Raw genomic sequence first — 9,529 nt, 5'->3', positions numbered from 1 at the left:
CCATCCCAGATTGCGTCGCTTGCCCTGTTCCGGAAGAATTGCCACACACCAAGAGGCTTCAACTTGCTTCCTTTTTACAAATTTAATTTTGATAAGTTTGCTGCTCACTTCACAACAAAAAGCTTGTTCTGATTGAACTAGTCCAATTTTCAATCAGAGCAAGTCAGCAATGCTGAGAAATGAGATGAGAGGAAAGCACCTGCAAATTTAGAATTTGCTTCTGGAAATATGCCCTGGAAGATACCCAGCCAAATGGCCATTATAATCCCTCATGTCTTAAAGGTTAATGTGACTTGTTGATGTGTATTTTCAAATTTTTCTGCAGTCCCTAGAATATAGGAGTTTGGGAATCTTGGCTCAAATTACTAATGCTGACATTTCGCAGGACATCTATTATGACTAACATTACTTGCATGTTTTTTCTCCTAACAAATATGACAAGGAATTTGTTCCACATTGTGGGATGCTTCCAAGCTACATTTCTCCAGTTTTAGTGGATGCAACTGCTTCCTTTTGATGATCTCAGTCATCACCACATTTTGCACGAAAGTACTGACATGAGACGGCGGTTAATGTGAACGGCAGGCACATTAATATTGCCCTAAATAAGATCCAAAGCTCGTGTTAGCTAGGCTGGGTGGTAGCGTGACCTGCTCAACACGATGAGGTATAGAGGCAGAATGCTATTCTCTTTACAGAAATTATACACCAAGTTTCCTATGTAACATTTCCTTCCAGCAGCTGGAGCTGAAGGAATATACTGTTCCAGAATGATTCCTGCTGGTAAGGTTATGAATATTGGATCAGTAGCTGTGCATCCATCCAAACCTAACTGTGCTGTGAACGCCAGTACAGCGGGAAGGCAGCTGCCAAAGCAGACATGCGGAGCGATTAGTCATATCAGTGTTTCGCTTACCTCTCCTCACAGCCTTTGCTCTTCACTCTTCTTCCATTTCTTTGGGTTTGTTTGTTGGGTTTTTTAAATGGACTCTTCTCTCTACATTGTCAAGTGTGACTATGCAATACAAAGAGAATGTTTTTTTCTAATGGGTGGTCTTGTACATTTTTGGTCCGCTGCCAGTTTTCCTTTTATGAAAGATTTAATCAACATTTCAACAAAAAGAAAACATGTATCATTTTTGCCTGGCTCCAAAAATAACAATTCCCTTCCCCATCTGTGATACACAATAGATATTAATTTTATCCTGTATCCAGAGGTTTTTTCAGCAGCACTAGAGACTGAAACAACTTGATATATTTTGCCATTTGAATATTAAAGAAAAACATGCAATTTACGCCAAATATGGCACTACTTATTTCGGAAAAATATATATTAGGTTTTGTGAAGGCATTCACAGCTCACTTTTACTCTAGAGGGTTAGCAATGTTCTGATAAAGTACATTTTCCTTCCCCAGTTCATACAATATATCTTAGTGTCTACCAAAAAGACAGCTGGTACCCATCTGTCTGTGCACAATGCCACTTAACACTGCTAACTTAACTAGCTCTGTTTTTAGCTGCTTCTTCCCTCCTCTCCTTTCTCATATCACACACTGTTCAATTCAAGGATGCCATACTTCCTTTAAATATATCTCAAATACATCATTTTTTAAAAATAATTCCCAACAATAATTAAACAATTAAGTTTCAGTCCATCAGTTTAATTAAGTCCCAACTCAGCAGCACAGACTTGAGGGATGAATAAGTCCATTTGTGTATTCACGGACTCAAACACCCTTGTGCAAAAACGTTAAATAGAGACAACACAAACTGAGACATTTGGCCTAAACAACCTCAAACCTGACTACTGACTAAAATCTAAATGTGACCCTGTCTCAGGACTACCTGTGTCAGCACCGGCACTAGTCAAAGGGGGAAACCTTGGTCAACAGTGGCCAAATGGTTTTTCCCCTCAAGTCCAGCTGTTGTTGTGCAGCCTAAAGAATTCATAGCTATTCTCTCTATGAGGAAGAGTCTAGGTTTCTGGACAGGGTTTATTTAGGCAGCATTTTCATTTTTATGCAATATCTTTTAAATATCATAAGAAAGCTTAATATCCATTTTCTTGCAATAAAAAACAATATAAATCTATAAAAAGTAAAGCAATATAAAAAGCGCAATGTATCTGTGTGAAAAGCTACTGACATTTACACTTGTGCTATTCTAAGATTAACTTGTGAAATTATACACTTTCATTTTTACAGTACTTGAGAAATAACAGGCATGGCAGTTACTATACCTGGAGATCAGAGAATTAGTGGAGAACAAAATACAAGATCATCGTAGTTCAAGGGGACCCTTCTGGCAGATAACAGTAAAACGGACTACAAACCATCTGTTCCAAATCCTGAAGAAATCCAACTACCAATGCATTCTGCCCAAAGCAGAAAGGGGTAGCAAGTACAGCACAGCGAGTCCTCAGCAAAATTAGACGCCATGCCTTTCCAAACTGGATGGATCTGACACTCAAATCATACTCAGCTGAAGCAGGCTGAAGCTTTTAAGTGTAGTGAAGTGAGAATTTTTTTCTCTTAACAGATGAAGAGACTGAAATGGGTTCCTAACATATTTAAATGATAGCACCGAGACAAAACCTTTGGAGGTTTTGGTGGTTTCATTTGTTTTGTTTTGGGTTTGTTTTGTTTTTTTTTTTTGAAAGGACAGAAAGAAGAACCTAAAGGAGAAATTAAAAGGATGCCTCCAGTCTTACCCAATGTCTCTTTTAGAGGCTGTTCCCCACCAACTTCTGCAGGCAGCACTGTCCCACCAATCTCAAACAAATACGAAGGGGAAAAAAGCAAAGAGCCACAGGTGAGTTTGCATGGTTAACAGCTCCCTCTCTTGAGATTTTCTATTGCAATACATCTTAAAAATATACAGTAAGGAAATTACTACATTCCAACTAAGGGACTAAGACTGTACCTTTTAAACGTACTGTATTTCTACCGGAAAAGGATTGTTTCCTGCTATCTGTTAGTAGGAGTGTACCTGAATTAATCATCAAAGCAGCAGTACAGCAGTGATCTCAAAGGTCCTTCCACAGGGAAAGCCTCCCTAGTTTAGGAAAACCGTAACAGAAATCCCAATTGCCAGAACTAATTGAACGGCTTTCTGACTGCGGGTACATGAAATTTTGTTTTCTTTGGAGGTCTTCTTAGAAAAGGCTTTAAAAATGTATGCATCTAAGAATAAATATAGACATCATTAAAACTTTCCAAGATGAGACTCACAGCCTCTTCATACCTGCATGCTACAAACACCATACACACTGATAACAAAACCACCGGCCCCAAGCAGCTCTCATGTCCGTGGCCTGTGTGAAAACTCTCACCGTCGAATAGCAACCACCTATTCTTTACCTGAGATGTGAACCCCTCCAGACTGTGTCTTGAAGTTGATTACCTTAATGTGCTCATCAAAAAAAGTGAAAAGAAGAATGTGAAATATTGGCAACATGCAGAGCAGTTGAGATCAGAGAGTCATCAAATCACAGACTCATTTATGTTGGAAGAGACCTTTAAAACCATCACGTCCAAACACAAACCTAACACTGCCAAGTCCACCACTAAACCATGTCCCTGAGCACCACATCTACATGTCTTTTAAATATCTCCAGGGATAGTGACTCCATCACCTCCTTGGGCAGCCTGTTTCAGTGCTTGATAACCCTTGCAGTGGAGAAATTTTTCCTAATATCAAAGCTAAACTTCCCATGGTGCGACTTGAGGCCTCTTGTCCTATCTCTTGTTACTTGGGAGAAGAGACCAACACCCGCCTCCCTACAACCTCCTCTCAGGTAGCTGTAGAGAGCAATGATGTCTCCTCTCAGCCTTCTCTTCTCCAGACTAAACAATTCCAGTTCCCTCAGCCACTCCTCATAAGTCTTATTCTCCAGACCCTTCACCACCTTCGTTACTCTTCTCTGGACATGCTCTAGCACCTCAATGCCTTTCTTGTAGTGAGGAGCCCAAAAGATACTGCAAGATGTAGAATTTGCACATCGTGTTTAGAAGTGTTTACATGCATAGCATCAATGATATTCACCTGGACAAAGACACACTTTAGGTTTTTTTATCTCTGACCCATTATGACCTCCAAAAACTATTTCCTGCTACTACCTCTGCAAACTTTAGATTTTTTAGCATCTCCCACTCTATCATCATTGCACAAAACTCCCTCAAGTACCTCTCCTGCGTGCCAGCACTCAGCATCCATGCTGAGAGATACTATCTCAGCCCAGATCTTACAGGAAGGAAACGGGATGCACTTTTCTGATGGTCACCTCCTCACGAGAACAGTATTTCTTGGGGTGAGATTAGAACTTGCAAAATGGGCTTGCTCAATAACACCGTATTTCAAATCCAAAAGGAACTTCTAGGCCTTTGCATTCAGTGTTTGAGAAATGTCAGCACAGACTACATTCCCCAGAGCAAGTAGTGGAGATGGCTATTACAAAACTTCATTAGTCAAGCCTCAGAGTTACCACAGTCAACTTGAAACAAAGTCACGTACATGAAATTATAGCATTTGCTGATACACGTTTTTGCAAACAGATGGCCAATTTAGAAGCAAGATTTGGATTTGGCCTGTTCAAAACCTTTTCTGCAGCTTCATCCCTTCATGCAAATCCTCTATTATTTGCACGTATTTCCATATTCGCCTGAAGCTGTTTGATTAAAAGCTAGAGTGTCTGCCCACCTTGGGGCAGTTTGCACTGCGATATGGGAGCGGTTACATGTGGCACTGCAGAAATGCAATCTCACTACCACACAGTCACATCTTCACTAGAAGGAGCAATAGCTACATTCACTGAAAAAAAATCTCCAGTGTGTTGCTTCAACACATCACATTGCAAGACAAACTTCACTTTGGGCAGGAAGAGAAGTAGGGTAGCTACTTAAGAAAGGAAGGAAGGGCAGACACAGGAGAAGAAAAAGAGGAGGGAATGGGACCAGTAATACTTCTCCAAATAGGACTGAATTTACAGCTGCTGCAAAAATAAAAGCCTCTAAAACTTTTGAGAAGTTAATGAGTCCCACAGGCCCTAAAGGCCAGAGGGAAAAAAGTTGCTTCTTCTGCAGCAGATCCAGCCAGGTGTGGGATGATCCTAAAGACAGGTCTCGCAGAGCAGTGGGATCTGCTGCAGGGAGATTCCCCCAGCTGGTGGCACCCAGCCTGGCAAGACCCAAGGTGCAGCATCAGGTGTAAAGCCTCACCAGACTCAGCATCCTCCTGCTACAAGGCACAGCCATGGGCAGCATCCAACCCCAGCTCCGCTGGTGAACAGCCCCTGGCATCTCTCCTCCCTCTCCTAGGGGTGTTGAGAGAGGAACTTGAGCTCTTGTATATTTGGCCTCACCATGCAAACATCTACCAGACACCAGGAAATGACAACTTCCTCCATCCAGTGCTCTTATCACAAAGGAATGGGAAGAAGACGTAGGAGTCATTTTAGCCATATTAGGAATGGGAATGAGAACACAATGCTCTCCATGACTACAAATAAAACTGAAAACAAAATTTGGTTCTATTTACAGAAGTGAGGCTAAAAGAGATCAACAATTTTCACTTTGCTCATTTTCATGACCTCTCGCTCTTCTTCCTGCACTCCGTGACTGAGCTGCTGAGGGGAACAGGCACAGCACGGCTTACCTCAGCCAGCTCTTGGGGTCCCCAGGGACCCCAGGATGCAAAAGCAGATCCCTCACCCCAGTCTAGGTCACTCACTATGGCAGGCCCACGTAAGAGGACCACCGAAACACAAGGGTCTAAGAGCACTTTACCACCTTACATGAAGGCCAGCAAAGGTGCAGGTAGGCTTGCTAATCATAGAATCATAGAGTCTTTAAGGTTGGAAGAGACCTCCAGGACCATCAAGTCCAACCATCAACCTAACACCACCATGTCCACTAAACCATGTCCTGAAGTGCCACGTCTACATGTTCTTTGAACACCTCCAGGGATGGTGACTCCACCACTTCTTAGGCACTCTTTCAGTAAATAAATGTTTCCTAATATCCAGTCTAAACCTCCCATGCCGCAACTTCAGGCCATTTGCTCTCGTCCTACTGTTGCTCTGTGGCCAGGGGGTGGCCAGCCCCCCATCAGTGAGTGGCTCCAAAGGGCCTGGTGAAGAATGTTTATCTGTCCTGCAGAAGTCAGCAGATCCCAGGCACAAGGATGTTTGTGGGGGCTGTCTGCTCCCTTGCCTTGCTGCCTACAATAACTCACAGACAGGTCTGGAAGTAACTGCAGCACGATCCCTGGCTGTACTGTGGTCACAGGGTGCATGAAAATCAGAGAGCAGAAGATGGAGCTCACTGCCTTCTACTGGTCCATTTCCTCACAGTTCACCTGAACTAACTTTCATTGTCCTGAGCTACCTGGAGTGCAGCTAACTTCCGAAAGGATAGATTTCCAGATTTCTTCTGGTTTACACTCCATCCAAGTTCCTGCAGAATCCAGATTCACAAGTTTCACTTCCAGACAATATTTCTGATGGGGAAAAGCCTGTAAGGGAACATTCTAACTGTTAGCCATTCTCTAGACCCTCCATTCTGACTGGTCTTTTAGGAACAAATATTCTGCTGCAATGAATCACAGCTGCAAACTGATCCCAGGGGATCAATATATTGGATCGATCTCAGTTAAGAAACACAACTGTGTGACATAACACTGAATAATGCTCTGTGTGATTTGTAGACACATGCACATATGCAACAAGGAGAACAAGGGGATCTACTCCTTCATGCTGCGGTGTGAGGGGTTGTGCCCAACTCCCATGTCATCAGTGATGCAATGAATCACTCTTTAAAAGCGCCTAAGCAGAATTTGTGGAAAAAAATCTATTTTGCACTTCTTCACAAAAGAAAGATCAAGGTATGTACCTTGCACTTTGGGTCAGAAGACACATGTTCAAAGGCAGTGAATAAATCACCTATCAAAGACAGACTTGAGAAACAGGCACCAGAAATCAGGGCCCCATTGTAGGTGCTGGTTTTACAGCACAGCGCAATCACCCTTTTTCCTCCTTTTCAACCTAAACCTCCCTTTGTTCTACTGAGCACATGTTTTCCTTAGGAAACAACTAGCTTACCTCCTCTCTAACAGCCATCCACCACAAGCTCTCTCTTCCCTCACTGAGTTGGAGACACAGCTGGCTGAACTCAGAGGACCTGCCCTCTGCTTGTGTTTAGTGTGACTGAAGAAGGGCTTGTGTTTTTGGCATACTATCCAAGTTGTTGCTTTTTCCCCTTAAATTAGGTTATTCTAACAAAAACCTCACTCCGAGGTACCTGCCCAAAATATGAGTGACTGGCACTTGCTTGTCCATGAATTTGCAGCTGGCACCCACGTGTGCCGTGGCCTGAAGGCAATGGGGGGCTTCTCACCTGGGGCAGATAGCAAGGCATGGGGCAGCTCACCAGTGACAACTTTGGCGAACTGGACAAAACATTGCTTCAGTTCTTCATAAGAAAAAAATCACAGGGGGTTATGCATTTTCTATCTGACTATTTTCCTTTTTAATTGGATAAATAATTTGCCAATGAACTGATACTTCCCATGGGGAAAATGCTAGTCTTGTGAAATACATGTACTCTGATCAAGGAAGGTGAGAGGTAAATGTTGTCTGAGGTCAGTCTGACTAAGACAGAATAATTATTTAATCAACACGCTCTGAAATACTTCATAGACTTATAAAATTTATACAGCTTTTACCTATCAGCACCTTCTCTCAGCCAGCACGTGGGGTTTTATATGTGTACCCAACCCCTCAAAAATGTAAACATAAGCTTATGTAACACATTTCCCTCAGAGATAAACTTCGTGAGCTGGACCATGGCAGACATTGTCCATCCAAAAAGCACCTCATATAGGGATGTTGGATGTAGGGAACAACAGGAAAATACCTTTAAATTTACATTACTGTTAATATGATGGCATGCTGATGGTTATTACAGCAAGTAAAATATTACAGTCATTAGAAGTGAAGAAATTAATTTTGACCAAATACTGCAATGTTTCACTTTGACTTTTCTGAAACAATTTTTTTTTAATTCTCTTCCATAAAAAAAATCCAACCTTTTGTTCCTTTTTTGAAGTTAAGATAACAGAAAAGAAAAATGTTTCTAATGATAACCCTCCCTCACTTTACAGGAATGCAGAGAAGTTCATTAGTATTTATAAGCCATACTAAGTTGATATAATTTATGAGAAAATGAGCACTTTGGATGACACCAAGTAAGATATACATAAGGCTCCAAACTAATTAATGAGGATAAAGAGAGTTTTTGAACACTTATCCTTCCCGTGAGGACCATCTGGTATAGACTGAGTACGGCACTTCAAGAAAAGTCTATAAATGTAATTAAATGCTGAGCAGTAGCAAGATGTGTCTGGGTTAAGTTTAAGTTAGGTACATTAAACCCTGGTATTTTCCAGTTTTTCAGCATTTTTGTTAAAAATTCTTTTTCTAAAGGTTTGTATTACATCATCAACTGGTTAAGTTACGCAAGGCACTACGCAAACACGCAACTGATGACAAACCCCGCACGGAGGAGTTCAGCGTCATGACAAACGCATTAAAAGCTCTGACAGGATTTAGGTACCTAAACTCAAGCATGCCTTTTCCTTCCAGATTTCCAAGGTGTCTGAGACACCTCCATCATCCTGGGAACCCCAACACTTCCACAGCAGCAGCAGGAATCCAGACAGGGCATCCAGGTTTTAGGGACCTGGAGTAATCCCTCTGTAAATATCCCTAACTGCCTTGGGTCATCTGCATAGAGAAAGTGCTAAAAACAAACCTAGACTTTGCGTGGGTTACCATGCAATACAGGCAAAGTCAAGCTCTATCTGAACTTTGTCTTGTCACTCGTAACATCTGGGTTTGTACACTGGTACCAGTAAGGAGTCGCTCTCCAGGTGCAAAGTCTTTAGTGCCTTAAGATGGAGAGAAGGTGGCCCGCTGCCCTTCTGGCTCATTGTTTGTAAGGCCACTGCCGTATCAGGTCATTGATTTCAGGAGCAGGACTACTGGTCCTTCACACCATAACTTGCTCAGTGATCAGCTGCTCGCCTGCCACAGTTTACAAGGGACCTTTTGAGGCAAGGTGACATCAAAGACCATTCATCTCAATATTGTAAACTGAAACTTTTCAGCAGCTGATTTCCAGGTTCAGCCATCTCAGCACTGTGGACTGAATCAAGAACATTATTGACTGTGAAGCAGAGGCCTGGATGACCGATTTCCCGAATTGCTTCATCTTAAGCAAGTGCAGAATTCTGCTGAACCTGATTGCTGGCTTACACCATCAGCAGTAGGCATGGATTTATGCACTTTGCTGAGCCTGAGTTTAAACAATGCCACTGAACAGCTGTGTGACATGGAATAAATCACTTCATTAAAATCCCTGGTGTTTTCACTAGTGTAAAACTGAGATCTGTCCCACTGGCACATTTTGAAAAGCACTAGAAAAATGTTTTTATCTGAATGGCAGATAATAGATGAATTCATGCTTAACTTAC

The sequence above is a fragment of the Chlamydotis macqueenii genome, chromosome 1, assembly GCF_036417535.1.
Source record: "Chlamydotis macqueenii isolate bChlMac1 chromosome 1, bChlMac1.mat, whole genome shotgun sequence".
NCBI lineage: Eukaryota > Metazoa > Chordata > Aves > Otidiformes > Otididae > Chlamydotis > Chlamydotis macqueenii.
This window is presented reverse-complemented; position numbering follows the sequence as displayed.